At 47.3% G+C, this 22,762-nt stretch overlaps 48 non-coding genes across 48 annotated transcripts; all 48 read right to left on the bottom strand.

Moving 5' to 3' along the window:
• Nucleotides 1-320: 320 nt before the first annotated feature.
• TRNAI-AAU (transfer RNA isoleucine (anticodon AAU)) lies at nt 321-394 on the bottom strand. Its single transcript has one exon. It is a non-coding gene; the product is annotated as a tRNA-Ile (tRNA).
• A 121-nt stretch (nt 395-515) lies between these two features.
• Nucleotides 516-587, bottom strand: TRNAD-GUC (transfer RNA aspartic acid (anticodon GUC)). Its single transcript has one exon. It is a non-coding gene; the product is annotated as a tRNA-Asp (tRNA).
• Nucleotides 588-1,269: 682 nt separating this feature from the next.
• Nucleotides 1,270-1,343, bottom strand: TRNAI-AAU (transfer RNA isoleucine (anticodon AAU)). The gene has a single exon. It is a non-coding gene; the product is annotated as a tRNA-Ile (tRNA).
• A 121-nt stretch (nt 1,344-1,464) lies between these two features.
• On the bottom strand, nt 1,465-1,536 carry TRNAD-GUC (transfer RNA aspartic acid (anticodon GUC)). Its single transcript has one exon. It is a non-coding gene; the product is annotated as a tRNA-Asp (tRNA).
• A 682-nt stretch (nt 1,537-2,218) lies between these two features.
• TRNAI-AAU (transfer RNA isoleucine (anticodon AAU)) lies at nt 2,219-2,292 on the bottom strand. The gene has a single exon. It is a non-coding gene; the product is annotated as a tRNA-Ile (tRNA).
• A 121-nt stretch (nt 2,293-2,413) lies between these two features.
• On the bottom strand, nt 2,414-2,485 carry TRNAD-GUC (transfer RNA aspartic acid (anticodon GUC)). The gene has a single exon. It is a non-coding gene; the product is annotated as a tRNA-Asp (tRNA).
• Nucleotides 2,486-3,167: 682 nt separating this feature from the next.
• TRNAI-AAU (transfer RNA isoleucine (anticodon AAU)) lies at nt 3,168-3,241 on the bottom strand. The gene has a single exon. It is a non-coding gene; the product is annotated as a tRNA-Ile (tRNA).
• Nucleotides 3,242-3,362: 121 nt separating this feature from the next.
• On the bottom strand, nt 3,363-3,434 carry TRNAD-GUC (transfer RNA aspartic acid (anticodon GUC)). Its single transcript has one exon. It is a non-coding gene; the product is annotated as a tRNA-Asp (tRNA).
• A 682-nt stretch (nt 3,435-4,116) lies between these two features.
• Nucleotides 4,117-4,190, bottom strand: TRNAI-AAU (transfer RNA isoleucine (anticodon AAU)). Its single transcript has one exon. It is a non-coding gene; the product is annotated as a tRNA-Ile (tRNA).
• A 121-nt stretch (nt 4,191-4,311) lies between these two features.
• TRNAD-GUC (transfer RNA aspartic acid (anticodon GUC)) lies at nt 4,312-4,383 on the bottom strand. The gene has a single exon. It is a non-coding gene; the product is annotated as a tRNA-Asp (tRNA).
• A 682-nt stretch (nt 4,384-5,065) lies between these two features.
• On the bottom strand, nt 5,066-5,139 carry TRNAI-AAU (transfer RNA isoleucine (anticodon AAU)). Its single transcript has one exon. It is a non-coding gene; the product is annotated as a tRNA-Ile (tRNA).
• A 121-nt stretch (nt 5,140-5,260) lies between these two features.
• TRNAD-GUC (transfer RNA aspartic acid (anticodon GUC)) lies at nt 5,261-5,332 on the bottom strand. The gene has a single exon. It is a non-coding gene; the product is annotated as a tRNA-Asp (tRNA).
• A 682-nt stretch (nt 5,333-6,014) lies between these two features.
• On the bottom strand, nt 6,015-6,088 carry TRNAI-AAU (transfer RNA isoleucine (anticodon AAU)). The gene has a single exon. It is a non-coding gene; the product is annotated as a tRNA-Ile (tRNA).
• A 121-nt stretch (nt 6,089-6,209) lies between these two features.
• TRNAD-GUC (transfer RNA aspartic acid (anticodon GUC)) lies at nt 6,210-6,281 on the bottom strand. Its single transcript has one exon. It is a non-coding gene; the product is annotated as a tRNA-Asp (tRNA).
• A 682-nt stretch (nt 6,282-6,963) lies between these two features.
• TRNAI-AAU (transfer RNA isoleucine (anticodon AAU)) lies at nt 6,964-7,037 on the bottom strand. The gene has a single exon. It is a non-coding gene; the product is annotated as a tRNA-Ile (tRNA).
• Nucleotides 7,038-7,158: 121 nt separating this feature from the next.
• On the bottom strand, nt 7,159-7,230 carry TRNAD-GUC (transfer RNA aspartic acid (anticodon GUC)). The gene has a single exon. It is a non-coding gene; the product is annotated as a tRNA-Asp (tRNA).
• A 682-nt stretch (nt 7,231-7,912) lies between these two features.
• Nucleotides 7,913-7,986, bottom strand: TRNAI-AAU (transfer RNA isoleucine (anticodon AAU)). The gene has a single exon. It is a non-coding gene; the product is annotated as a tRNA-Ile (tRNA).
• Nucleotides 7,987-8,107: 121 nt separating this feature from the next.
• Nucleotides 8,108-8,179, bottom strand: TRNAD-GUC (transfer RNA aspartic acid (anticodon GUC)). The gene has a single exon. It is a non-coding gene; the product is annotated as a tRNA-Asp (tRNA).
• A 682-nt stretch (nt 8,180-8,861) lies between these two features.
• TRNAI-AAU (transfer RNA isoleucine (anticodon AAU)) lies at nt 8,862-8,935 on the bottom strand. Its single transcript has one exon. It is a non-coding gene; the product is annotated as a tRNA-Ile (tRNA).
• Nucleotides 8,936-9,056: 121 nt separating this feature from the next.
• TRNAD-GUC (transfer RNA aspartic acid (anticodon GUC)) lies at nt 9,057-9,128 on the bottom strand. Its single transcript has one exon. It is a non-coding gene; the product is annotated as a tRNA-Asp (tRNA).
• A 682-nt stretch (nt 9,129-9,810) lies between these two features.
• Nucleotides 9,811-9,884, bottom strand: TRNAI-AAU (transfer RNA isoleucine (anticodon AAU)). Its single transcript has one exon. It is a non-coding gene; the product is annotated as a tRNA-Ile (tRNA).
• Nucleotides 9,885-10,005: 121 nt separating this feature from the next.
• Nucleotides 10,006-10,077, bottom strand: TRNAD-GUC (transfer RNA aspartic acid (anticodon GUC)). The gene has a single exon. It is a non-coding gene; the product is annotated as a tRNA-Asp (tRNA).
• Nucleotides 10,078-10,759: 682 nt separating this feature from the next.
• Nucleotides 10,760-10,833, bottom strand: TRNAI-AAU (transfer RNA isoleucine (anticodon AAU)). The gene has a single exon. It is a non-coding gene; the product is annotated as a tRNA-Ile (tRNA).
• Nucleotides 10,834-10,954: 121 nt separating this feature from the next.
• On the bottom strand, nt 10,955-11,026 carry TRNAD-GUC (transfer RNA aspartic acid (anticodon GUC)). Its single transcript has one exon. It is a non-coding gene; the product is annotated as a tRNA-Asp (tRNA).
• Nucleotides 11,027-11,708: 682 nt separating this feature from the next.
• Nucleotides 11,709-11,781, bottom strand: TRNAI-AAU (transfer RNA isoleucine (anticodon AAU)). The gene has a single exon. It is a non-coding gene; the product is annotated as a tRNA-Ile (tRNA).
• A 121-nt stretch (nt 11,782-11,902) lies between these two features.
• Nucleotides 11,903-11,974, bottom strand: TRNAD-GUC (transfer RNA aspartic acid (anticodon GUC)). The gene has a single exon. It is a non-coding gene; the product is annotated as a tRNA-Asp (tRNA).
• A 682-nt stretch (nt 11,975-12,656) lies between these two features.
• On the bottom strand, nt 12,657-12,730 carry TRNAI-AAU (transfer RNA isoleucine (anticodon AAU)). The gene has a single exon. It is a non-coding gene; the product is annotated as a tRNA-Ile (tRNA).
• A 121-nt stretch (nt 12,731-12,851) lies between these two features.
• On the bottom strand, nt 12,852-12,923 carry TRNAD-GUC (transfer RNA aspartic acid (anticodon GUC)). Its single transcript has one exon. It is a non-coding gene; the product is annotated as a tRNA-Asp (tRNA).
• A 682-nt stretch (nt 12,924-13,605) lies between these two features.
• On the bottom strand, nt 13,606-13,678 carry TRNAI-AAU (transfer RNA isoleucine (anticodon AAU)). The gene has a single exon. It is a non-coding gene; the product is annotated as a tRNA-Ile (tRNA).
• A 121-nt stretch (nt 13,679-13,799) lies between these two features.
• Nucleotides 13,800-13,871, bottom strand: TRNAD-GUC (transfer RNA aspartic acid (anticodon GUC)). Its single transcript has one exon. It is a non-coding gene; the product is annotated as a tRNA-Asp (tRNA).
• A 682-nt stretch (nt 13,872-14,553) lies between these two features.
• Nucleotides 14,554-14,626, bottom strand: TRNAI-AAU (transfer RNA isoleucine (anticodon AAU)). The gene has a single exon. It is a non-coding gene; the product is annotated as a tRNA-Ile (tRNA).
• A 121-nt stretch (nt 14,627-14,747) lies between these two features.
• TRNAD-GUC (transfer RNA aspartic acid (anticodon GUC)) lies at nt 14,748-14,819 on the bottom strand. The gene has a single exon. It is a non-coding gene; the product is annotated as a tRNA-Asp (tRNA).
• Nucleotides 14,820-15,501: 682 nt separating this feature from the next.
• TRNAI-AAU (transfer RNA isoleucine (anticodon AAU)) lies at nt 15,502-15,574 on the bottom strand. Its single transcript has one exon. It is a non-coding gene; the product is annotated as a tRNA-Ile (tRNA).
• Nucleotides 15,575-15,695: 121 nt separating this feature from the next.
• TRNAD-GUC (transfer RNA aspartic acid (anticodon GUC)) lies at nt 15,696-15,767 on the bottom strand. The gene has a single exon. It is a non-coding gene; the product is annotated as a tRNA-Asp (tRNA).
• A 682-nt stretch (nt 15,768-16,449) lies between these two features.
• Nucleotides 16,450-16,523, bottom strand: TRNAI-AAU (transfer RNA isoleucine (anticodon AAU)). Its single transcript has one exon. It is a non-coding gene; the product is annotated as a tRNA-Ile (tRNA).
• Nucleotides 16,524-16,644: 121 nt separating this feature from the next.
• TRNAD-GUC (transfer RNA aspartic acid (anticodon GUC)) lies at nt 16,645-16,716 on the bottom strand. Its single transcript has one exon. It is a non-coding gene; the product is annotated as a tRNA-Asp (tRNA).
• A 682-nt stretch (nt 16,717-17,398) lies between these two features.
• On the bottom strand, nt 17,399-17,472 carry TRNAI-AAU (transfer RNA isoleucine (anticodon AAU)). The gene has a single exon. It is a non-coding gene; the product is annotated as a tRNA-Ile (tRNA).
• A 121-nt stretch (nt 17,473-17,593) lies between these two features.
• On the bottom strand, nt 17,594-17,665 carry TRNAD-GUC (transfer RNA aspartic acid (anticodon GUC)). The gene has a single exon. It is a non-coding gene; the product is annotated as a tRNA-Asp (tRNA).
• Nucleotides 17,666-18,347: 682 nt separating this feature from the next.
• Nucleotides 18,348-18,421, bottom strand: TRNAI-AAU (transfer RNA isoleucine (anticodon AAU)). Its single transcript has one exon. It is a non-coding gene; the product is annotated as a tRNA-Ile (tRNA).
• A 121-nt stretch (nt 18,422-18,542) lies between these two features.
• Nucleotides 18,543-18,614, bottom strand: TRNAD-GUC (transfer RNA aspartic acid (anticodon GUC)). The gene has a single exon. It is a non-coding gene; the product is annotated as a tRNA-Asp (tRNA).
• A 682-nt stretch (nt 18,615-19,296) lies between these two features.
• Nucleotides 19,297-19,370, bottom strand: TRNAI-AAU (transfer RNA isoleucine (anticodon AAU)). The gene has a single exon. It is a non-coding gene; the product is annotated as a tRNA-Ile (tRNA).
• Nucleotides 19,371-19,491: 121 nt separating this feature from the next.
• On the bottom strand, nt 19,492-19,563 carry TRNAD-GUC (transfer RNA aspartic acid (anticodon GUC)). Its single transcript has one exon. It is a non-coding gene; the product is annotated as a tRNA-Asp (tRNA).
• A 682-nt stretch (nt 19,564-20,245) lies between these two features.
• On the bottom strand, nt 20,246-20,319 carry TRNAI-AAU (transfer RNA isoleucine (anticodon AAU)). The gene has a single exon. It is a non-coding gene; the product is annotated as a tRNA-Ile (tRNA).
• Nucleotides 20,320-20,440: 121 nt separating this feature from the next.
• TRNAD-GUC (transfer RNA aspartic acid (anticodon GUC)) lies at nt 20,441-20,512 on the bottom strand. The gene has a single exon. It is a non-coding gene; the product is annotated as a tRNA-Asp (tRNA).
• Nucleotides 20,513-21,194: 682 nt separating this feature from the next.
• TRNAI-AAU (transfer RNA isoleucine (anticodon AAU)) lies at nt 21,195-21,268 on the bottom strand. Its single transcript has one exon. It is a non-coding gene; the product is annotated as a tRNA-Ile (tRNA).
• A 121-nt stretch (nt 21,269-21,389) lies between these two features.
• On the bottom strand, nt 21,390-21,461 carry TRNAD-GUC (transfer RNA aspartic acid (anticodon GUC)). Its single transcript has one exon. It is a non-coding gene; the product is annotated as a tRNA-Asp (tRNA).
• Nucleotides 21,462-22,143: 682 nt separating this feature from the next.
• TRNAI-AAU (transfer RNA isoleucine (anticodon AAU)) lies at nt 22,144-22,217 on the bottom strand. The gene has a single exon. It is a non-coding gene; the product is annotated as a tRNA-Ile (tRNA).
• Nucleotides 22,218-22,338: 121 nt separating this feature from the next.
• Nucleotides 22,339-22,410, bottom strand: TRNAD-GUC (transfer RNA aspartic acid (anticodon GUC)). The gene has a single exon. It is a non-coding gene; the product is annotated as a tRNA-Asp (tRNA).
• Nucleotides 22,411-22,762: the final 352 nt, after the last annotated feature.

Below are 22,762 nucleotides of genomic sequence, written 5' to 3'. Positions count from 1 at the left end.
TAGGCGCAAAAGACAAGCAACGGTATTTCCATACAGCTGAAAGGAGAGCAGCAGTATTGCTGGGAAAGAAAAAGCAGTTGGCAAAGTTGTATGCAAAGTAGGTAACTGTTTTTGCATGCCATGTAAAAGGACATTTCCAATGAGGGGGGAGTGCGATTTCATCTCCTTGAAACCATGACAACAGTCCTGGGTGTACAGAGGGCTCGCTGCCTTTAGCAGAGTCAACTGATGGAAAGAGGGTCAGTGATCTCCAGTGCAGAAGCAACGACTGCTTTCACAGTGCCCAGACAGGCAGAGTGAAAAGTCTAAGCACACACCTGTGGCCCGTACGGGGATCGAACCCGCGACCTTGGCGTTATTAGCACCACGCTCTAACCAACTGAGCTAACCGGCCATGGCACTGTGAGTCTCCACCACCAGCAAGGGGGCTGGAAAATGTTAGTGAAAGGGCTGAACAAACGTTATTCCTAGGCTAGACACATGGAGATAAACAAAGTTTAAGAAGCAAAAGCTGCCTCCCCGTCAGGGAATTGAACCCCGGTCTCCCGCGTGACAGGCGGGGATACTGACCACTATACTAACGAGGATAACCCTGGGCTTTGTCCTCTCAAGAACACAGAGATGGACAAAACCAACCAACTAGCAAATTCAAAGGCTACTCTTCAAAAGCACCTCCCACAGTCTTTCCAGTTCAGGTTTCCTTTAAACTGTATCTTCAGTCACAGAAGTAGGGCAGTAGTGCTTTCCATGTAGCCAGGCTGGAATCCAGTAGCCAATTACAACTAGTAGTGATTTGTTTCCATAAATCCTGAAATGATCTTTTTGCTCACTACCTTTCCTAACGGTCACCGAGGCCACATTCTGTCCTGAATGTGGCCTCTAGGGTTTGTTTGGTTTTGCTTTTGGGTAGAGGTTATTCTGTGAAATAGATTGTGTTTCAATTTTGTGTTAGGCGCAAAAGACAAGCAACGGTATTTCCATACAGCTGAAAGGAGAGCAGCAGTATTGCTGGGAAAGAAAAAGCAGTTGGCAAAGTTGTATGCAAAGTAGGTAACTGTTTTTGCATGCCATGTAAAAGGACATTTCCAATGAGGGGGGAGTGCGATTTCATCTCCTTGAAACCATGACAACAGTCCTGGGTGTACAGAGGGCTCGCTGCCTTTAGCAGAGTCAACTGATGGAAAGAGGGTCAGTGATCTCCAGTGCAGAAGCAACGACTGCTTTCACAGTGCCCAGACAGGCAGAGTGAAAAGTCTAAGCGCACACCTGTGGCCCGTACGGGGATCGAACCCGCGACCTTGGCATTATTAGCACCACGCTCTAACCAACTGAGCTAACCGGCCATGGCACTGTGAGTCTCCACCACCAGCAAGGGGGCTGGAAAATGTTAGTGAAAGGGCTGAACAAACGTTATTCCTAGGCTAGACACATGGAGATAAACAAAGTTTAAGAAGCAAAAGCTGCCTCCCCGTCGGGGAATTGAACCCCGGTCTCCCGCGTGACAGGCGGGGATACTGACCACTATACTAACGAGGATAACCCTGGGCTTTGTCCTCTCAAGAACACAGAGATGGACAAAACCAACCAACTAGCAAATTCAAAGGCTACTCTTCAAAAGCACCTCCCACAGTCTTTCCAGTTCAGGTTTCCTTTAAACTGTATCTTCAGTCACAGAAGTAGGGCAGTAGTGCTTTCCATGTAGCCAGGCTGGAATCCAGTAGCCAATTACAACTAGTAGTGATTTGTTTCCATAAATCCTGAAATGATCTTTTTGCTCACTACCTTTCCTAACGGTCACCGAGGCCACATTCTGTCCTGAATGTGGCCTCTAGGGTTTGTTTGGTTTTGCTTTTGGGTAGAGGTTATTCTGTGAAATAGATTGTGTTTCAATTTTGTGTTAGGCGCAAAAGACAAGCAACGGTATTTCCATACAGCTGAAAGGAGAGCAGCAGTATTGCTGGGAAAGAAAAAGCAGTTGGCAAAGTTGTATGCAAAGTAGGTAACTGTTTTTGCATGCCATGTAAAAGGACATTTCCAATGAGGGGGGAGTGCGATTTCATCTCCTTGAAACCATGACAACAGTCCTGGGTGTACAGAGGGCTCGCTGCCTTTAGCAGAGTCAACTGATGGAAAGAGGGTCAGTGATCTCCAGTGCAGAAGCAACGACTGCTTTCACAGTGCCCAGACAGGCAGAGTGAAAAGTCTAAGCGCACACCTGTGGCCCGTACGGGGATCGAACCCGCGACCTTGGCGTTATTAGCACCACGCTCTAACCAACTGAGCTAACCGGCCATGGCACTGTGAGTCTCCACCACCAGCAAGGGGGCTGGAAAATGTTAGTGAAAGGGCTGAACAAACGTTATTCCTAGGCTAGACACATGGAGATAAACAAAGTTTAAGAAGCAAAAGCTGCCTCCCCGTCGGGGAATTGAACCCCGGTCTCCCGCGTGACAGGCGGGGATACTGACCACTATACTAACGAGGATAACCCTGGGCTTTGTCCTCTCAAGAACACAGAGATGGACAAAACCAACCAACTAGCAAATTCAAAGGCTACTCTTCAAAAGCACCTCCCACAGTCTTTCCAGTTCAGGTTTCCTTTAAACTGTATCTTCAGTCACAGAAGTAGGGCAGTAGTGCTTTCCATGTAGCCAGGCTGGAATCCAGTAGCCAATTACAACTAGTAGTGATTTGTTTCCATAAATCCTGAAATGATCTTTTTGCTCACTACCTTTCCTAACGGTCACCGAGGCCACATTCTGTCCTGAATGTGGCCTCTAGGGTTTGTTTGGTTTTGCTTTTGGGTAGAGGTTATTCTGTGAAATAGATTGTGTTTCAATTTTGTGTTAGGCGCAAAAGACAAGCAACGGTATTTCCATACAGCTGAAAGGAGAGCAGCAGTATTGCTGGGAAAGAAAAAGCAGTTGGCAAAGTTGTATGCAAAGTAGGTAACTGTTTTTGCATGCCATGTAAAAGGACATTTCCAATGAGGGGGGAGTGCGATTTCATCTCCTTGAAACCATGACAACAGTCCTGGGTGTACAGAGGGCTCGCTGCCTTTAGCAGAGTCAACTGATGGAAAGAGGGTCAGTGATCTCCAGTGCAGAAGCAACGACTGCTTTCACAGTGCCCAGACAGGCAGAGTGAAAAGTCTAAGCGCACACCTGTGGCCCGTACGGGGATCAAACCCGCGACCTTGGCGTTATTAGCACCACGCTCTAACCAACTGAGCTAACCGGCCATGGCACTGTGAGTCTCCACCACCAGCAAGGGGGCTGGAAAATGTTAGTGAAAGGGCTGAACAAACGTTATTCCTAGGCTAGACACATGGAGATAAACAAAGTTTAAGAAGCAAAAGCTGCCTCCCCGTCGGGGAATTGAACCCCGGTCTCCCGCGTGACAGGCGGGGATACTGACCACTATACTAACGAGGATAACCCTGGGCTTTGTCCTCTCAAGAACACAGAGATGGACAAAACCAACCAACTAGCAAATTCAAAGGCTACTCTTCAAAAGCACCTCCCACAGTCTTTCCAGTTCAGGTTTCCTTTAAACTGTATCTTCAGTCACAGAAGTAGGGCAGTAGTGCTTTCCATGTAGCCAGGCTGGAATCCAGTAGCCAATTACAACTAGTAGTGATTTGTTTCCATAAATCCTGAAATGATCATTTTGCTCACTACCTTTCCTAACGGTCACCGAGGCCACATTCTGTCCTGAATGTGGCCTCTAGGGTTTGTTTGGTTTTGCTTTTGGGTAGAGGTTATTCTGTGAAATAGATTGTGTTTCAATTTTGTGTTAGGTGCAAAAGACAAGCAACGGTATTTCCATACAGCTGAAAGGAGAGCAGCAGTATTGCTGGGAAAGAAAAAGCAGTTGGCAAAGTTGTATGCAAAGTAGGTAACTGTTTTTGCATGCCATGTAAAAGGACATTTCCAATGAGGGGGGAGTGCGATTTCATCTCCTTGAAACCATGACAACAGTCCTGGGTGTACAGAGGGCTCGCTGCCTTTAGCAGAGTCAACTGATGGAAAGAGGGTCAGTGATCTCCAGTGCAGAAGCAACGACTGCTTTCACAGTGCCCAGACAGGCAGAGTGAAAAGTCTAAGCGCACACCTGTGGCCCGTACGGGGATCGAACCCGCGACCTTGGCGTTATTAGCACCACGCTCTAACCAACTGAGCTAACCGGCCATGGCACTGTGAGTCTCCACCACCAGCAAGGGGGCTGGAAAATGTTAGTGAAAGGGCTGAACAAACGTTATTCCTAGGCTAGACACATGGAGATAAACAAAGTTTAAGAAGCAAAAGCTGCCTCCCCGTCGGGGAATTGAACCCCGGTCTCCCGCGTGACAGGCGGGGATACTGACCACTATACTAACGAGGATACCCCTGGGCTTTGTCCTCTCAAGAACACAGAGATGGACAAAACCAACCAACTAGCAAATTCAAAGGCTACTCTTCAAAAGCACCTCCCACAGTCTTTCCAGTTCAGGTTTCCTTTAAACTGTATCTTCAGTCACAGAAGTAGGGCAGTAGTGCTTTCCATGTAGCCAGGCTGGAATCCAGTAGCCAATTACAACTAGTAGTGATTTGTTTCCATAAATCCTGAAATGATCTTTTTGCTCACTACCTTTCCTAACGGTCACCGAGGCCACATTCTGTCCTGAATGTGGCCTCTAGGGTTTGTTTGGTTTTGCTTTTGGGTAGAGGTTATTCTGTGAAATAGATTGTGTTTCAATTTTGTGTTAGGCGCAAAAGACAAGCAACGGTATTTCCATACAGCTGAAAGGAGAGCAGCAGTATTGCTGGGAAAGAAAAAGCAGTTGGCAAAGTTGTATGCAAAGTAGGTAACTGTTTTTGCATGCCATGTAAAAGGACATTTCCAATGAGGGGGGAGTGCGATTTCATCTCCTTGAAACCATGACAACAGTCCTGGGTGTACAGAGGGCTCGCTGCCTTTAGCAGAGTCAACTGATGGAAAGAGGGTCAGTGATCTCCAGTGCAGAAGCAACGACTGCTTTCACAGTGCCCAGACAGGCAGAGTGAAAAGTCTAAGCGCACACCTGTGGCCCGTACGGGGATCGAACCCGCGACCTTGGCGTTATTAGCACCACGCTCTAACCAACTGAGCTAACCGGCCATGGCACTGTGAGTCTCCACCACCAGCAAGGGGGCTGGAAAATGTTAGTGAAAGGGCTGAACAAACGTTATTCCTAGGCTAGACACATGGAGATAAACAAAGTTTAAGAAGCAAAAGCTGCCTCCCCGTCGGGGAATTGAACCCCGGTCTCCCGCGTGACAGGCGGGGATACTGACCACTATACTAACGAGGATAACCCTGGGCTTTGTCCTCTCAAGAACACAGAGATGGACAAAACCAACCAACTAGCAAATTCAAAGGCTACTCTTCAAAAGCACCTCCCACAGTCTTTCCAGTTCAGGTTTCCTTTAAACTGTATCTTCAGTCACAGAAGTAGGGCAGTAGTGCTTTCCATGTAGCCAGGCTGGAATCCAGTAGCCAATTACAACTAGTAGTGATTTGTTTCCATAAATCCTGAAATGATCTTTTTGCTCACTACCTTTCCTAACGGTCACCGAGGCCACATTCTGTCCTGAATGTGGCCTCTAGGGTTTGTTTGGTTTTGCTTTTGGGTAGAGGTTATTCTGTGAAATAGATTGTGTTTCAATTTTGTGTTAGGCGCAAAAGACAAGCAACGGTATTTCCATACAGCTGAAAGGAGAGCAGCAGTATTGCTGGGAAAGAAAAAGCAGTTGGCAAAGTTGTATGCAAAGTAGGTAACTGTTTTTGCATGCCATGTAAAAGGACATTTCCAATGAGGGGGGAGTGCGATTTCATCTCCTTGAAACCATGACAACAGTCCTGGGTGTACAGAGGGCTCGCTGCCTTTAGCAGAGTCAACTGATGGAAAGAGGGTCAGTGATCTCCAGTGCAGAAGCAACGACTGCTTTCACAGTGCCCAGACAGGCAGAGTGAAAAGTCTAAGCACACACCTGTGGCCCGTACGGGGATCGAACCCGCGACCTTGGCGTTATTAGCACCACGCTCTAACCAACTGAGCTAACCGGCCATGGCACTGTGAGTCTCCACCACCAGCAAGGGGGCTGGAAAATGTTAGTGAAAGGGCTGAACAAACGTTATTCCTAGGCTAGACACATGGAGATAAACAAAGTTTAAGAAGCAAAAGCTGCCTCCCCGTCGGGGAATTGAACCCCGGTCTCCCGCGTGACAGGCGGGGATACTGACCACTATACTAACGAGGATAACCCTGGGCTTTGTCCTCTCAAGAACACAGAGATGGACAAAACCAACCAACTAGCAAATTCAAAGGCTACTCTTCAAAAGCACCTCCCACAGTCTTTCCAGTTCAGGTTTCCTTTAAACTGTATCTTCAGTCACAGAAGTAGGGCAGTAGTGCTTTCCATGTAGCCAGGCTGGAATCCAGTAGCCAATTACAACTAGTAGTGATTTGTTTCCATAAATCCTGAAATGATCTTTTTGCTCACTACCTTTCCTAACGGTCACCGAGGCCACATTCTGTCCTGAATGTGGCCTCTAGGGTTTGTTTGGTTTTGCTTTTGGGTAGAGGTTATTCTGTGAAATAGATTGTGTTTCAATTTTGTGTTAGGCGCAAAAGACAAGCAACGGTATTTCCATACAGCTGAAAGGAGAGCAGCAGTATTGCTGGGAAAGAAAAAGCAGTTGGCAAAGTTGTATGCAAAGTAGGTAACTGTTTTTGCATGCCATGTAAAAGGACATTTCCAATGAGGGGGGAGTGCGATTTCATCTCCTTGAAACCATGACAACAGTCCTGGGTGTACAGAGGGCTCGCTGCCTTTAGCAGAGTCAACTGATGGAAAGAGGGTCAGTGATCTCCAGTGCAGAAGCAACGACTGCTTTCACAGTGCCCAGACAGGCAGAGTGAAAAGTCTAAGCGCACACCTGTGGCCCGTACGGGGATCGAACCCGCGACCTTGGCGTTATTAGCACCACGCTCTAACCAACTGAGCTAACCGGCCATGGCACTGTGAGTCTCCACCACCAGCAAGGGGGCTGGAAAATGTTAGTGAAAGGGCTGAACAAACGTTATTCCTAGGCTAGACACATGGAGATAAACAAAGTTTAAGAAGCAAAAGCTGCCTCCCCGTCGGGGAATTGAACCCCGGTCTCCCGCGTGACAGGCGGGGATACTGACCACTATACTAACGAGGATAACCCTGGGCTTTGTCCTCTCAAGAACACAGAGATGGACAAAACCAACCAACTAGCAAATTCAAAGGCTACTCTTCAAAAGCACCTCCCACAGTCTTTCCAGTTCAGGTTTCCTTTAAACTGTATCTTCAGTCACAGAAGTAGGGCAGTAGTGCTTTCCATGTAGCCAGGCTGGAATCCAGTAGCCAATTACAACTAGTAGTGATTTGTTTCCATAAATCCTGAAATGATCTTTTTGCTCACTACCTTTCCTAACGGTCACCGAGGCCACATTCTGTCCTGAATGTGGCCTCTAGGGTTTGTTTGGTTTTGCTTTTGGGTAGAGGTTATTCTGTGAAATAGATTGTGTTTCAATTTTGTGTTAGGCGCAAAAGACAAGCAACGGTATTTCCATACAGCTGAAAGGAGAGCAGCAGTATTGCTGGGAAAGAAAAAGCAGTTGGCAAAGTTGTATGCAAAGTAGGTAACTGTTTTTGCATGCCATGTAAAAGGACATTTCCAATGAGGGGGGAGTGCGATTTCATCTCCTTGAAACCATGACAACAGTCCTGGGTGTACAGAGGGCTCGCTGCCTTTAGCAGAGTCAACTGATGGAAAGAGGGTCAGTGATCTCCAGTGCAGAAGCAACGACTGCTTTCACAGTGCCCAGACAGGCAGAGTGAAAAGTCTAAGCGCACACCTGTGGCCCGTACGGGGATCGAACCCGCGACCTTGGCGTTATTAGCACCACGCTCTAACCAACTGAGCTAACCGGCCATGGCACTGTGAGTCTCCACCACCAGCAAGGGGGCTGGAAAATGTTAGTGAAAGGGCTGAACAAATGTTATTCCTAGGCTAGACACATGGAGATAAACAAAGTTTAAGAAGCAAAAGCTGCCTCCCCGTCGGGGAATTGAACCCCGGTCTCCCGCGTGACAGGCGGGGATACTGACCACTATACTAACGAGGATAACCCTGGGCTTTGTCCTCTCAAGAACACAGAGATGGACAAAACCAACCAACTAGCAAATTCAAAGGCTACTCTTCAAAAGCACCTCCCACAGTCTTTCCAGTTCAGGTTTCCTTTAAACTGTATCTTCAGTCACAGAAGTAGGGCAGTAGTGCTTTCCATGTAGCCAGGCTGGAATCCAGTAGCCAATTACAACTAGTAGTGATTTGTTTCCATAAATCCTGAAATGATCTTTTTGCTCACTACCTTTCCTAACGGTCACCGAGGCCACATTCTGTCCTGAATGTGGCCTCTAGGGTTTGTTTGGTTTTGCTTTTGGGTAGAGGTTATTCTGTGAAATAGATTGTGTTTCAATTTTGTGTTAGGTGCAAAAGACAAGCAACGGTATTTCCATACAGCTGAAAGGAGAGCAGCAGTATTGCTGGGAAAGAAAAAGCAGTTGGCAAAGTTGTATGCAAAGTAGGTAACTGTTTTTGCATGCCATGTAAAAGGACATTTCCAATGAGGGGGGAGTGCGATTTCATCTCCTTGAAACCATGACAACAGTCCTGGGTGTACAGAGGGCTCGCTGCCTTTAGCAGAGTCAACTGATGGAAAGAGGGTCAGTGATCTCCAGTGCAGAAGCAACGACTGCTTTCACAGTGCCCAGACAGGCAGAGTGAAAAGTCTAAGCGCACACCTGTAGCCCGTACGGGGATCGAACCCGCGACCTTGGCGTTATTAGCACCACGCTCTAACCAACTGAGCTAACCGGCCATGGCACTGTGAGTCTCCACCACCAGCAAGGGGGCTGGAAAATGTTAGTGAAAGGGCTGAACAAACGTTATTCCTAGGCTAGACACATGGAGATAAACAAAGTTTAAGAAGCAAAAGCTGCCTCCCCGTCGGGGAATTGAACCCCGGTCTCCCGCGTGACAGGCGGGGATACTGACCACTATACTAACGAGGATACCCCTGGGCTTTGTCCTCTCAAGAACACAGAGATGGACAAAACCAACCAACTAGCAAATTCAAAGGCTACTCTTCAAAAGCACCTCCCACAGTCTTTCCAGTTCAGGTTTCCTTTAAACTGTATCTTCAGTCACAGAAGTAGGGCAGTAGTGCTTTCCATGTAGCCAGGCTGGAATCCAGTAGCCAATTACAACTAGTAGTGATTTGTTTCCATAAATCCTGAAATGATCTTTTTGCTCACTACCTTTCCTAACGGTCACCGAGGCCACATTCTGTCCTGAATGTGGCCTCTAGGGTTTGTTTGGTTTTGCTTTTGGGTAGAGGTTATTCTGTGAAATAGATTGTGTTTCAATTTTGTGTTAGGCGCAAAAGACAAGCAACGGTATTTCCATACAGCTGAAAGGAGAGCAGCAGTATTGCTGGGAAAGAAAAAGCAGTTGGCAAAGTTGTATGCAAAGTAGGTAACTGTTTTTGCATGCCATGTAAAAGGACATTTCCAATGAGGGGGGAGTGCGATTTAATCTCCTTGAAACCATGACAACAGTCCTGGGTGTACAGAGGGCTCGCTGCCTTTAGCAGAGTCAACTGATGGAAAGAGGGTCAGTGATCTCCAGTGCAGAAGCAACGACTGCTTTCACAGTGCCCAGACAGGCAGAGTGAAAAGTCTAAGCACACACCTGTGGCCCGTACGGGGATCAAACCCGCGACCTTGGCGTTATTAGCACCACGCTCTAACCAACTGAGCTAACCGGCCATGGCACTGTGAGTCTCCACCACCAGCAAGGGGGCTGGAAAATGTTAGTGAAAGGGCTGAACAAACGTTATTCCTAGGCTAGACACATGGAGATAAACAAAGTTTAAGAAGCAAAAGCTGCCTCCCCGTCGGGGAATTGAACCCCGGTCTCCCGCGTGACAGGCGGGGATACTGACCACTATACTAACGAGGATACCCCTGGGCTTTGTCCTCTCAAGAACACAGAGATGGACAAAACCAACCAACTAGCAAATTCAAAGGCTACTCTTCAAAAGCACCTCCCACAGTCTTTCCAGTTCAGGTTTCCTTTAAACTGTATCTTCAGTCACAGAAGTAGGGCAGTAGTGCTTTCCATGTAGCCAGGCTGGAATCCAGTAGCCAATTACAACTAGTAGTGATTTGTTTCCATAAATCCTGAAATGATCTTTTTGCTCACTACCTTTCCTAACGGTCACCGAGGCCACATTCTGTCCTGAATGTGGCCTCTAGGGTTTGTTTGGTTTTGCTTTTGGGTAGAGGTTATTCTGTGAAATAGATTGTGTTTCAATTTTGTGTTAGGCGCAAAAGACAAGCAACGGTATTTCCATACAGCTGAAAGGAGAGCAGCAGTATTGCTGGGAAAGAAAAAGCAGTTGGCAAAGTTGTATGCAAAGTAGGTAACTGTTTTTGCATGCCATGTAAAAGGACATTTCCAATGAGGGGGGAGTGCGATTTCATCTCCTTGAAACCATGACAACAGTCCTGGGTGTACAGAGGGCTCGCTGCCTTTAGCAGAGTCAACTGATGGAAAGAGGGTCAGTGATCTCCAGTGCAGAAGCAACGACTGCTTTCACAGTGCCCAGACAGGCAGAGTGAAAAGTCTAAGCGCACACCTGTGGCCCATACGGGGATCGAACCCGCGACCTTGGCGTTATTAGCACCACGCTCTAACCAACTGAGCTAACCGGCCATGGCACTGTGAGTCTCCACCACCAGCAAGGGGGCTGGAAAATGTTAGTGAAAGGGCTGAACAAATGTTATTCCTAGGCTAGACACATGGAGATAAACAAAGTTTAAGAAGCAAAAGCTGCCTCCCCGTCGGGGAATTGAACCCCGGTCTCCCGCGTGACAGGCGGGGATACTGACCACTATACTAACGAGGATAACCCTGGGCTTTGTCCTCTCAAGAACACAGAGATGGACAAAACCAACCAACTAGCAAATTCAAAGGCTACTCTTCAAAAGCACCTCCCACAGTCTTTCCAGTTCAGGTTTCCTTTAAACTGTATCTTCAGTCACAGAAGTAGGGCAGTAGTGCTTTCCATGTAGCCAGGCTGGAATCCAGTAGCCAATTACAACTAGTAGTGATTTGTTTCCATAAATCCTGAAATGATCTTTTTGCTCACTACCTTTCCTAACGGTCACCGAGGCCACATTCTGTCCTGAATGTGGCCTCTAGGGTTTGTTTGGTTTTGCTTTTGGGTAGAGGTTATTCTGTGAAATAGATTGTGTTTCAATTTTGTGTTAGGTGCAAAAGACAAGCAACGGTATTTCCATACAGCTGAAAGGAGAGCAGCAGTATTGCTGGGAAAGAAAAAGCAGTTGGCAAAGTTGTATGCAAAGTAGGTAACTGTTTTTGCATGCCATGTAAAAGGACATTTCCAATGAGGGGGGAGTGCGATTTCATCTCCTTGAAACCATGACAACAGTCCTGGGTGTACAGAGGGCTCGCTGCCTTTAGCAGAGTCAACTGATGGAAAGAGGGTCAGTGATCTCCAGTGCAGAAGCAACGACTGCTTTCACAGTGCCCAGACAGGCAGAGTGAAAAGTCTAAGCGCACACCTGTGGCCCGTACGGGGATCGAACCCGCGACCTTGGCGTTATTAGCACCACGCTCTAACCAACTGAGTAACCGGCCATGGCACTGTGAGTCTCCACCACCAGCAAGGGGGCTGGAAAATGTTAGTGAAAGGGCTGAACAAACGTTATTCCTAGGCTAGACACATGGAGATAAACAAAGTTTAAGAAGCAAAAGCTGCCTCCCCGTCGGGGAATTGAACCCCGGTCTCCCGCGTGACAGGCGGGGATACTGACCACTATACTAACGAGGATACCCCTGGGCTTTGTCCTCTCAAGAACACAGAGATGGACAAAACCAACCAACTAGCAAATTCAAAGGCTACTCTTCAAAAGCACCTCCCACAGTCTTTCCAGTTCAGGTTTCCTTTAAACTGTATCTTCAGTCACAGAAGTAGGGCAGTAGTGCTTTCCATGTAGCCAGGCTGGAATCCAGTAGCCAATTACAACTAGTAGTGATTTGTTTCCATAAATCCTGAAATGATCTTTTTGCTCACTACCTTTCCTAACGGTCACCGAGGCCACATTCTGTCCTGAATGTGGCCTCTAGGGTTTGTTTGGTTTTGCTTTTGGGTAGAGGTTATTCTGTGAAATAGATTGTGTTTCAATTTTGTGTTAGGCGCAAAAGACAAGCAACGGTATTTCCATACAGCTGAAAGGAGAGCAGCAGTATTGCTGGGAAAGAAAAAGCAGTTGGCAAAGTTGTATGCAAAGTAGGTAACTTTTTTTGCATGCCATGTAAAAGGACATTTCCAATGAGGGGGGAGTGCGATTTCATCTCCTTGAAACCATGACAACAGTCCTGGGTGTACAGAGGGCTCGCTGCCTTTAGCAGAGTCAACTGATGGAAAGAGGGTCAGTGATCTCCAGTGCAGAAGCAACGACTGCTTTCACAGTGCCCAGACAGGCAGAGTGAAAAGTCTAAGCGCACACCTGTGGCCCGTACGGGGATCGAACCCGCGACCTTGGCGTTATTAGCACCACGCTCTAACCAACTGAGCTAACCGGCCATGGCACTGTGAGTCTCCACCACCAGCAAGGGGGCTGGAAAATGTTAGTGAAAGGGCTGAACAAACGTTATTCCTAGGCTAGACACATGGAGATAAACAAAGTTTAAGAAGCAAAAGCTGCCTCCCCGTCGGGGAATTGAACCCCGGTCTCCCGCGTGACAGGCGGGGATACTGACCACTATACTAACGAGGATACCCCTGGGCTTTGTCCTCTCAAGAACACAGAGATGGACAAAACCAACCAACTAGCAAATTCAAAGGCTACTCTTCAAAAGCACCTCCCACAGTCTTTCCAGTTCAGGTTTCCTTTAAACTGTATCTTCAGTCACAGAAGTAGGGCAGTAGTGCTTTCCATGTAGCCAGGCTGGAATCCAGTAGCCAATTACAACTAGTAGTGATTTGTTTCCATAAATCCTGAAATGATCTTTTTGCTCACTACCTTTCCTAACGGTCACCGAGGCCACATTCTGTCCTGAATGTGGCCTCTAGGGTTTGTTTGGTTTTGCTTTTGGGTAGAGGTTATTCTGTGAAATAGATTGTGTTTCAATTTTGTGTTAGGTGCAAAAGACAAGCAACGGTATTTCCATACAGCTGAAAGGAGAGCAGCAGTATTGCTGGGAAAGAAAAAGCAGTTGGCAAAGTTGTATGCAAAGTAGGTAACTGTTTTTGCATGCCATGTAAAAGGACATTTCCAATGAGGGGGGAGTGCGATTTCATCTCCTTGAAACCATGACAACAGTCCTGGGTGTACAGAGGGCTCGCTGCCTTTAGCAGAGTCAACTGATGGAAAGAGGGTCAGTGATCTCCAGTGCAGAAGCAACGACTGCTTTCACAGTGCCCAGACAGGCAGAGTGAAAAGTCTAAGCGCACACCTGTGGCCCGTACGGGGATCGAACCCGCGACCTTGGCGTTATTAGCACCACGCTCTAACCAACTGAGTAACCGGCCATGGCACTGTGAGTCTCCACCACCAGCAAGGGGGCTGGAAAATGTTAGTGAAAGGGCTGAACAAACGTTATTCCTAGGCTAGACACATGGAGATAAACAAAGTTTAAGAAGCAAAAGCTGCCTCCCCGTCGGGGAATTGAACCCCGGTCTCCCGCGTGACAGGCGGGGATACTGACCACTATACTAACGAGGATACCCCTGGGCTTTGTCCTCTCAAGAACACAGAGATGGACAAAACCAACCAACTAGCAAATTCAAAGGCTACTCTTCAAAAGCACCTCCCACAGTCTTTCCAGTTCAGGTTTCCTTTAAACTGTATCTTCAGTCACAGAAGTAGGGCAGTAGTGCTTTCCATGTAGCCAGGCTGGAATCCAGTAGCCAATTACAACTAGTAGTGATTTGTTTCCATAAATCCTGAAATGATCTTTTTGCTCACTACCTTTCCTAACGGTCACCGAGGCCACATTCTGTCCTGAATGTGGCCTCTAGGGTTTGTTTGGTTTTGCTTTTGGGTAGAGGTTATTCTGTGAAATAGATTGTGTTTCAATTTTGTGTTAGGTGCAAAAGACAAGCAACGGTATTTCCATACAGCTGAAAGGAGAGCAGCAGTATTGCTGGGAAAGAAAAAGCAGTTGGCAAAGTTGTATGCAAAGTAGGTAACTGTTTTTGCATGCCATGTAAAAGGACATTTCCAATGAGGGGGGAGTGCGATTTCATCTCCTTGAAACCATGACAACAGTCCTGGGTGTACAGAGGGCTCGCTGCCTTTAGCAGAGTCAACTGATGGAAAGAGGGTCAGTGATCTCCAGTGCAGAAGCAACGACTGCTTTCACAGTGCCCAGACAGGCAGAGTGAAAAGTCTAAGCGCACACCTGTGGCCCGTACGGGGATCGAACCCGCGACCTTGGCGTTATTAGCACCACGCTCTAACCAACTGAGTAACCGGCCATGGCACTGTGAGTCTCCACCACCAGCAAGGGGGCTGGAAAATGTTAGTGAAAGGGCTGAACAAACGTTATTCCTAGGCTAGACACATGGAGATAAACAAAGTTTAAGAAGCAAAAGCTGCCTCCCCGTCGGGGAATTGAACCCCGGTCTCCCGCGTGACAGGCGGGGATACTGACCACTATACTAACGAGGATAACCCTGAGCTTTGTTCTCTCAAGAACACAGAGATGGACAAAACCAACCAACTAGCAAATTCAAAGGCTACTCTTCAAAAGCACCTCCCACAGTCTTTCCAGTTCAGGTTTCCTTTAAACTGTATCTTCAGTCACAGAAGTAGGGCAGTAGTGCTTTCCATGTAGCCAGGCTGGAATCCAGTAGCCAATTACAACTAGTAGTGATTTGTTTCCATAAATCCTGAAATGATCTTTTTGCTCACTACCTTTCCTAACGGTCACCGAGGCCACATTCTGTCCTGAATGTGGCCTCTAGGGTTTGTTTGGTTTTGCTTTTGGGTAGAGGTTATTCTGTGAAATAGATTGTGTTTCAATTTTGTGTTAGGTGCAAAAGACAAGCAACGGTATTTCCATACAGCTGAAAGGAGAGCAGCAGTATTGCTGGGAAAGAAAAAGCAGTTGGCAAAGTTGTATGCAAAGTAGGTAACTGTTTTTGCATGCCATGTAAAAGGACATTTCCAATGAGGGGGGAGTGCGATTTCATCTCCTTGAAACCATGACAACAGTCCTGGGTGTACAGAGGGCTCGCTGCCTTTAGCAGAGTCAACTGATGGAAAGAGGGTCAGTGATCTCCAGTGCAGAAGCAACGACTGCTTTCACAGTGCCCAGACAGGCAGAGTGAAAAGTCTAAGCGCACACCTGTGGCCCGTACGGGGATCGAACCCGCGACCTTGGCGTTATTAGCACCACGCTCTAACCAACTGAGTAACCGGCCATGGCACTGTGAGTCTCCACCACCAGCAAGGGGGCTGGAAAATGTTAGTGAAAGGGCTGAACAAACGTTATTCCTAGGCTAGACACATGGAGATAAACAAAGTTTAAGAAGCAAAAGCTGCCTCCCCGTCGGGGAATTGAACCCCGGTCTCCCGCGTGACAGGCAGGGATACTGACCACTATACTAACGAGGATAACCCTGGGCTTTGTTCTCTCAAGAACACAGAGATGGACAAAACCAACCAACTAGCAAATTCAAAGGCTACTCTTCAAAAGCACCTCCCACAGTCTTTCCAGTTCAGGTTTCCTTTAAACTGTATCTTCAGTCACAGAAGTAGGGCAGTAGTGCTTTCCATGTAGCCAGGCTGGAATCCAGTAGCCAATTACAACTAGTAGTGATTTGTTTCCATAAATCCTGAAATGATCTTTTTGCTCACTACCTTTCCTAACGGTCACCGAGGCCACATTCTGTCCTGAATGTGGCCTCTAGGGTTTGTTTGGTTTTGCTTTTGGGTAGAGGTTATTCTGTGAAATAGATTGTGTTTCAATTTTGTGTTAGGTGCAAAAGACAAGCAACGGTATTTCCATACAGCTGAAAGGAGAGCAGCAGTATTGCTGGGAAAGAAAAAGCAGTTGGCAAAGTTGTATGCAAAGTAGGTAACTGTTTTTGCATGCCATGTAAAAGGACATTTCCAATGAGGGGGGAGTGCGATTTAATCTCCTTGAAACCATGACAACAGTCCTGGGTGTACAGAGGGCTCGCTGCCTTTAGCAGAGTCAACTGATGGAAAGAGGGTCAGTGATCTCCAGTGCAGAAGCAACGACTGCTTTCACAGTGCCCAGACAGGCAGAGTGAAAAGTCTAAGCGCACACCTGTGGCCCGTACAGGGATCGAACCCACGACCTTGGCGTTATTAGCACCACGCTCTAACCAACTGAGCTAACCGGCCATGGCACTGTGAGTCTCCACCACCAGCAAGGGGGCTGGAAAATGTTAGTGAAAGGGCTGAACAAACGTTATTCCTAGGCTAGACACATGGAGATAAACAAAGTTTAAGAAGCAAAAGCTGCCTCCCCGTCGGGGAATTGAACCCCGGTCTCCCGCGTGACAGGCGGGGATACTGACCACTATACTAACGAGGATAACCCTGGGCTTTGTCCTCTCAAGAACACAGAGATGGACAAAACCAACCAACTAGCAAATTCAAAGGCTACTCTTCAAAAGCACCTCCCACAGTCTTTCCAGTTCAGGTTTCCTTTAAACTGTATCTTCAGTCACAGAAGTAGGGCAGTAGTGCTTTCCATGTAGCCAGGCTGGAATCCAGTAGCCAATTACAACTAGTAGTGATTTGTTTCCATAAATCCTGAAATGATCTTTTTGCTCACTACCTTTCCTAACGGTCACCGAGGCCACATTCTGTCCTGAATGTGGCCTCTAGGGTTTGTTTGGTTTTGCTTTTGGGTAGAGGTTATTCTGTGAAATAGATTGTGTTTCAATTTTGTGTTAGGTGCAAAAGACAAGCAACGGTATTTCCATACAGCTGAAAGGAGAGCAGCAGTATTGCTGGGAAAGAAAAAGCAGTTGGCAAAGTTGTATGCAAAGTAGGTAACTGTTTTTGCATGCCATGTAAAAGGACATTTCCAATGAGGGGGGAGTGCGATTTAATCTCCTTGAAACCATGACAACAGTCCTGGGTGTACAGAGGGCTCGCTGCCTTTAGCAGAGTCAACTGATGGAAAGAGGGTCAGTGATCTCCAGTGCAGAAGCAACGACTACTTTCACAGTGCCCAGACAGGCAGAGTGAAAAGTCTAAGCGCACACCTGTGGCCCGTACGGGGATCGAACCCGCAACCTTGGCGTTATTAGCACCACGCTCTAACCAACTGAGCTAACCGGCCATGGCACTGTGAGTCTCCACCACCAGCAAGGGGGCTGGAAAATGTTAGTGAAAGGGCTGAACAAACGTTATTCCTAGGCTAGACACATGGAGATAAACAAAGTTTAAGAAGCAAAAGCTGCCTCCCCGTCGGGGAATTGAACCCCGGTCTCCCGCGTGACAGGCGGGGATACTGACCACTATACTAACGAGGATAACCCTGGGCTTTGTCCTCTCAAGAACACAGAGATGGACAAAACCAACCAACTAGCAAATTCAAAGGCTACTCTTCAAAAGCACCTCCCACAGTCTTTCCAGTTCAGGTTTCCTTTAAACTGTATCTTCAGTCACAGAAGTAGGGCAGTAGTGCTTTCCATGTAGCCAGGCTGGAATCCAGTAGCCAATTACAACTAGTAGTGATTTGTTTCCATAAATCCTGAAATGATCTTTTTGCTCACTACCTTTCCTAACGGTCACCAAGGCCACATTCTGTCCTGAATGTGGCCTCTAGGGTTTGTTTGGTTTTGCTTTTGGGTAGAGGTTATTCTGTGAAATAGATTGTGTTTCAATTTTGTGTTAGGCGCAAAAGACAAGCAACGGTATTTCCATACAGCTGAAAGGAGAGCAGCAGTATTGCTGGGAAAGAAAAAGCAGTTGGCAAAGTTGTATGCAAAGTAGGTAACTGTTTTTGCATGCCATGTAAAAGGACATTTCCAATGAGGGGGGAGTGCGATTTCATCTCCTTGAAACCATGACAACAGTCCTGGGTGTACAGAGGGCTCGCTGCCTTTAGCAGAGTCAACTGATGGAAAGAGGGTCAGTGATCTCCAGTGCAGAAGCAACGACTGCTTTCACAGTGCCCAGACAGGCAGAGTGAAAAGTCTAAGCGCACACCTGTGGCCCGTACGGGGATCGAACCCGCGACCTTGGCGTTATTAGCACCACGCTCTAACCAACTGAGCTAACCGGCCATGGCACTGTGAGTCTCCACCACCAGCAAGGGGGCTGGAAAATGTTAGTGAAAGGGCTGAACAAACGTTATTCCTAGGCTAGACACATGGAGATAAACAAAGTTTAAGAAGCAAAAGCTGCCTCCCCGTCGGGGAATTGAACCCCGGTCTCCCGCGTGACAGGCGGGGATACTGACCACTATACTAACGAGGATAACCCTGGGCTTTGTTCTCTCAAGAACACAGAGATGGACAAAACCAACCAACTAGCAAATTCAAAGGCTACTCTTCAAAAGCACCTCCCACAGTCTTTCCAGTTCAGGTTTCCTTTAAACTGTATCTTCAGTCACAGAAGTAGGGCAGTAGTGCTTTCCATGTAGCCAGGCTGGAATCCAGTAGCCAATTACAACTAGTAGTGATTTGTTTCCATAAATCCTGAAATGATCTTTTTGCTCACTACCTTTCCTAACGGTCACCGAGGCCACATTCTGTCCTGAATGTGGCCTCTAGGGTTTGTTTGGTTTTGCTTTTGGGTAGAGGTTATTCTGTGAAATAGATTGTGTTTCAATTTTGTGTTAGGTGCAAAAGACAAGCAACGGTATTTCCATACAGCTGAAAGGAGAGCAGCAGTATTGCTGGGAAAGAAAAAGCAGTTGGCAAAGTTGTATGCAAAGTAGGTAACTGTTTTTGCATGCCATGTAAAAGGACATTTCCAATGAGGGGGGAGTGTGATTTCATCTCCTTGAAACCATGACAACCGTCCTGGGTGTACAGAGGGCTCGCTGCCTTTAGCAGAGTCAACTGATGGAAAGAGGGTCAGTGATCTCCAGTGCAGAAGCAACGACTGCTTTCACAGTGCCCAGACAGGCAGAGTGAAAAGTCTAAGCGCACACCTGTGGCCCGTACGGGGATCGAACCCGCGACCTTGGCGTTATTAGCACCACGCTCTAACCAACTGAGCTAACCAGCCATGGCACTGTGAGTCTCCACCACCAGCAAGGGGGCTGGAAAATGTTAGTGAAAGGGCTGAACAAACGTTATTCCTAGGCTAGACACATGGAGATAAACAAAGTTTAAGAAGCAAAAGCTGCCTCCCCGTCGGGGAATTGAACCCCGGTCTCCCGCGTGACAGGCGGGGATACTGACCACTATACTAACGAGGATAACCCTGGGCTTTGTCCTCTCAAGAACACAGAGATGGACAAAACCAACCAACTAGCAAATTCAAAGGCTACTCTTCAAAAGCACCTCCCACAGTCTTTCCAGTTCAGGTTTCCTTTAAACTGTATCTTCAGTCACAGAAGTAGGGCAGTAGTGCTTTCCATGTAGCCAGGCTGGAATCCAGTAGCCAATTACAACTAGTAGTGATTTGTTTCCATAAATCCTGAAATGATCTTTTTGCTCACTACCTTTCCTAACGGTCACCGAGGCCACATTCTGTCCTGAATGTGGCCTCTAGGGTTTGTTTGGTTTTGCTTTTGGGTAGAGGTTATTCTGTGAAATAGATTGTGTTTCAATTTTGTGTTAGGTGCAAAAGACAAGCAACGGTATTTCCATACAGCTGAAAGGAGAGCAGCAGTATTGCTGGGAAAGAAAAAGCAGTTGGCAAAGTTGTATGCAAAGTAGGTAACTGTTTTTGCATGCCATGTAAAAGGACATTTCCAATGAGGGGGGAGTGCGATTTAATCTCCTTGAAACCATGACAACAGTCCTGGGTGTACAGAGGGCTCGCTGCCTTTAGCAGAGTCAACTGATGGAAAGAGGGTCAGTGATCTCCAGTGCAGAAGCAACGACTGCTTTCACAGTGCCCAGACAGGCAGAGTGAAAAGTCTAAGCGCACACCTGTGGCCCATACGGGGATCGAACCCGCGACCTTGGCGTTATTAGCACCACGCTCTAACCAACTGAGCTAACCGGCCATGGCACTGTGAGTCTCCACCACCAGCAAGGGGGCTGGAAAATGTTAGTGAAAGGGCTGAACAAACGTTATTCCTAGGCTAGACACATGGAGATAAACAAAGTTTAAGAAGCAAAAGCTGCCTCCCCGTCGGGGAATTGAACCCCGGTCTCCCGCGTGACAGGCGGGGATACTGACCACTATACTAACGAGGATAACCCTGGGCTTTGTCCTCTCAAGAACACAGAGATGGACAAAACCAACCAACTAGCAAATTCAAAGGCTACTCTTCAAAAGCACCTCCCACAGTCTTTCCAGTTCAGGTTTCCTTTAAACTGTATCTTCAGTCACAGAAGTAGGGCAGTAGTGCTTTCCATGTAGCCAGGCTGGAATCCAGTAGCCAATTACAACTAGTAGTGATTTGTTTCCATAAATCCTGAAATGATCTTTTTGCTCACTACCTTTCCTAACGGTCACCGAGGCCACATTCTGTCCTGAATGTGGCCTCTAGGGTTTGTTTGGTTTTGCTTTTGGGTAGAGGTTATTCTGTGAAATAGATTGTGTTTCAATTTTGTGTTAGGTGCAAAAGACAAGCAACGGTATTTCCATACAGCTGAAAGGAGAGCAGCAGTATTGCTGGGAAAGAAAAAGCAGTTGGCAAAGTTGTATGCAAAGTAGGTAACTGTTTTTGCATGCCATGTAAAAGGACATTTCCAATGAGGGGGGAGTGCGATTTAATCTCCTTGAAACCATGACAACAGTCCTGGGTGTACAGAGGGCTCGCTGCCTTTAGCAGAGTCAACTGATGGAAAGAGGGTCAGTGATCTCCAGTGCAGAAGCAACGACTGCTTTCACAGTGCCCAGACAGGCAGAGTGAAAAGTCTAAGCGCACACCTGTGGCCCGTACGGGGATCGAACCCGCGACCTTGGCGTTATTAGCACCACGCTCTAACCAACTGAGCTAACCGGCCATGGCACTGTGAGTCTCCACCACCAGCAAGGGGGCTGGAAAATGTTAGTGAAAGGGCTGAACAAACGTTATTCCTAGGCTAGACACATGGAGATAAACAAAGTTTAAGAAGCAAAAGCTGCCTCCCCGTCGGGGAATTGAACCCCGGTCTCCCGCGTGACAGGCGGGGATACTGACCACTATACTAACGAGGATAACCCTGGGCTTTGTCCTCTCAAGAACACAGAGATGGACAAAACCAACCAACTAGCAAATTCAAAGGCTACTCTTCAAAAGCACCTCCCACAGTCTTTCCAGTTCAGGCTTCCTTTAAACTGTATCTTCAGTCACAGAAGTAGGGCAGTAGTGCTTTCCATGTAGCCAGGCTGGAATCCAGTAGCCAATTACAACTAGTAGTGATTTGTTTCCATAAATCCTGAAATGATCTTTTTGCTCACTACCTTTCCTAACGGTCACCGAGGCCACATTCTGTCCTGAATGTGGCCTCTAGGGTTTGTTTGGTTTTGCTTTTGGGTAGAGGTTATTCTGTGAAATAGATTGTGTTTCAATTTTGTGTTAGGTGCAAAAGACAAGCAACGGTATTTCCATACAGCTGAAAGGAGAGCAGCAGTATTGCTGGGAAAGAAAAAGCAGTTGGCAAAGTTGTATGCAAAGTAGGTAACTGTTTTTGCATGCCATGTAAAAGGACATTTCCAATGAGGGGGGAGTGCGATTTAATCTCCTTGAAACCATGACAACAGTCCTGGGTGTACAGAGGGCTCGCTGCCTTTAGCAGAGTCAACTGATGGAAAGAGGGTCAGTGATCTCCAGTGCAGAAGCAACGACTGCTTTCACAGTGCCCAGACAGGCAGAGTGAAAAGTCTAAGCGCACACCTGTGGCCCATACGGGGATCGAACCCGCGACCTTGGCGTTATTAGCACCACGCTCTAACCAACTGAGCTAACCGGCCATGGCACTGTGAGTCTCCACCACCAGCAAGGGGGCTGGAAAATGTTAGTGAAAGGGCTGAACAAACGTTATTCCTAGGCTAGACACATGGAGATAAACAAAGTTTAAGAAGCAAAAGCTGCCTCCCCGTCGGGGAATTGAACCCCGGTCTCCCGCGTGACAGGCGGGGATACTGACCACTATACTAACGAGGATAACCCTGGGCTTTGTCCTCTCAAGAACACAGAGATGGACAAAACCAACCAACTAGCAAATTCAAAGGCTACTCTTCAAAAGCACCTCCCACAGTCTTTCCAGTTCAGGTTTCCTTTAAACTGTATCTTCAGTCACAGAAGTAGGGCAGTAGTGCTTTCCATGTAGCCAGGCTGGAATCCAGTAGCCAATTACAACTAGTAGTGATTTGTTTCCATAAATCCTGAAATGATCTTTTTGCTCACTACCTTTCCTAACGGTCACCGAGGCCACATTCTGTCCTGAATGTGGCCTCTAGGGTTTGTTTGGTTTTGCTTTTGGGTAGAGGTTATTCTGTGAAATAGATTGTGTTTC

Source organism: Hyperolius riggenbachi, chromosome 2 (genome assembly GCF_040937935.1).
Source record: "Hyperolius riggenbachi isolate aHypRig1 chromosome 2, aHypRig1.pri, whole genome shotgun sequence".
Classification (NCBI taxonomy): Eukaryota; Metazoa; Chordata; class Amphibia; order Anura; family Hyperoliidae; genus Hyperolius; species Hyperolius riggenbachi.
This window is presented reverse-complemented; position numbering and strand designations above follow the sequence as displayed.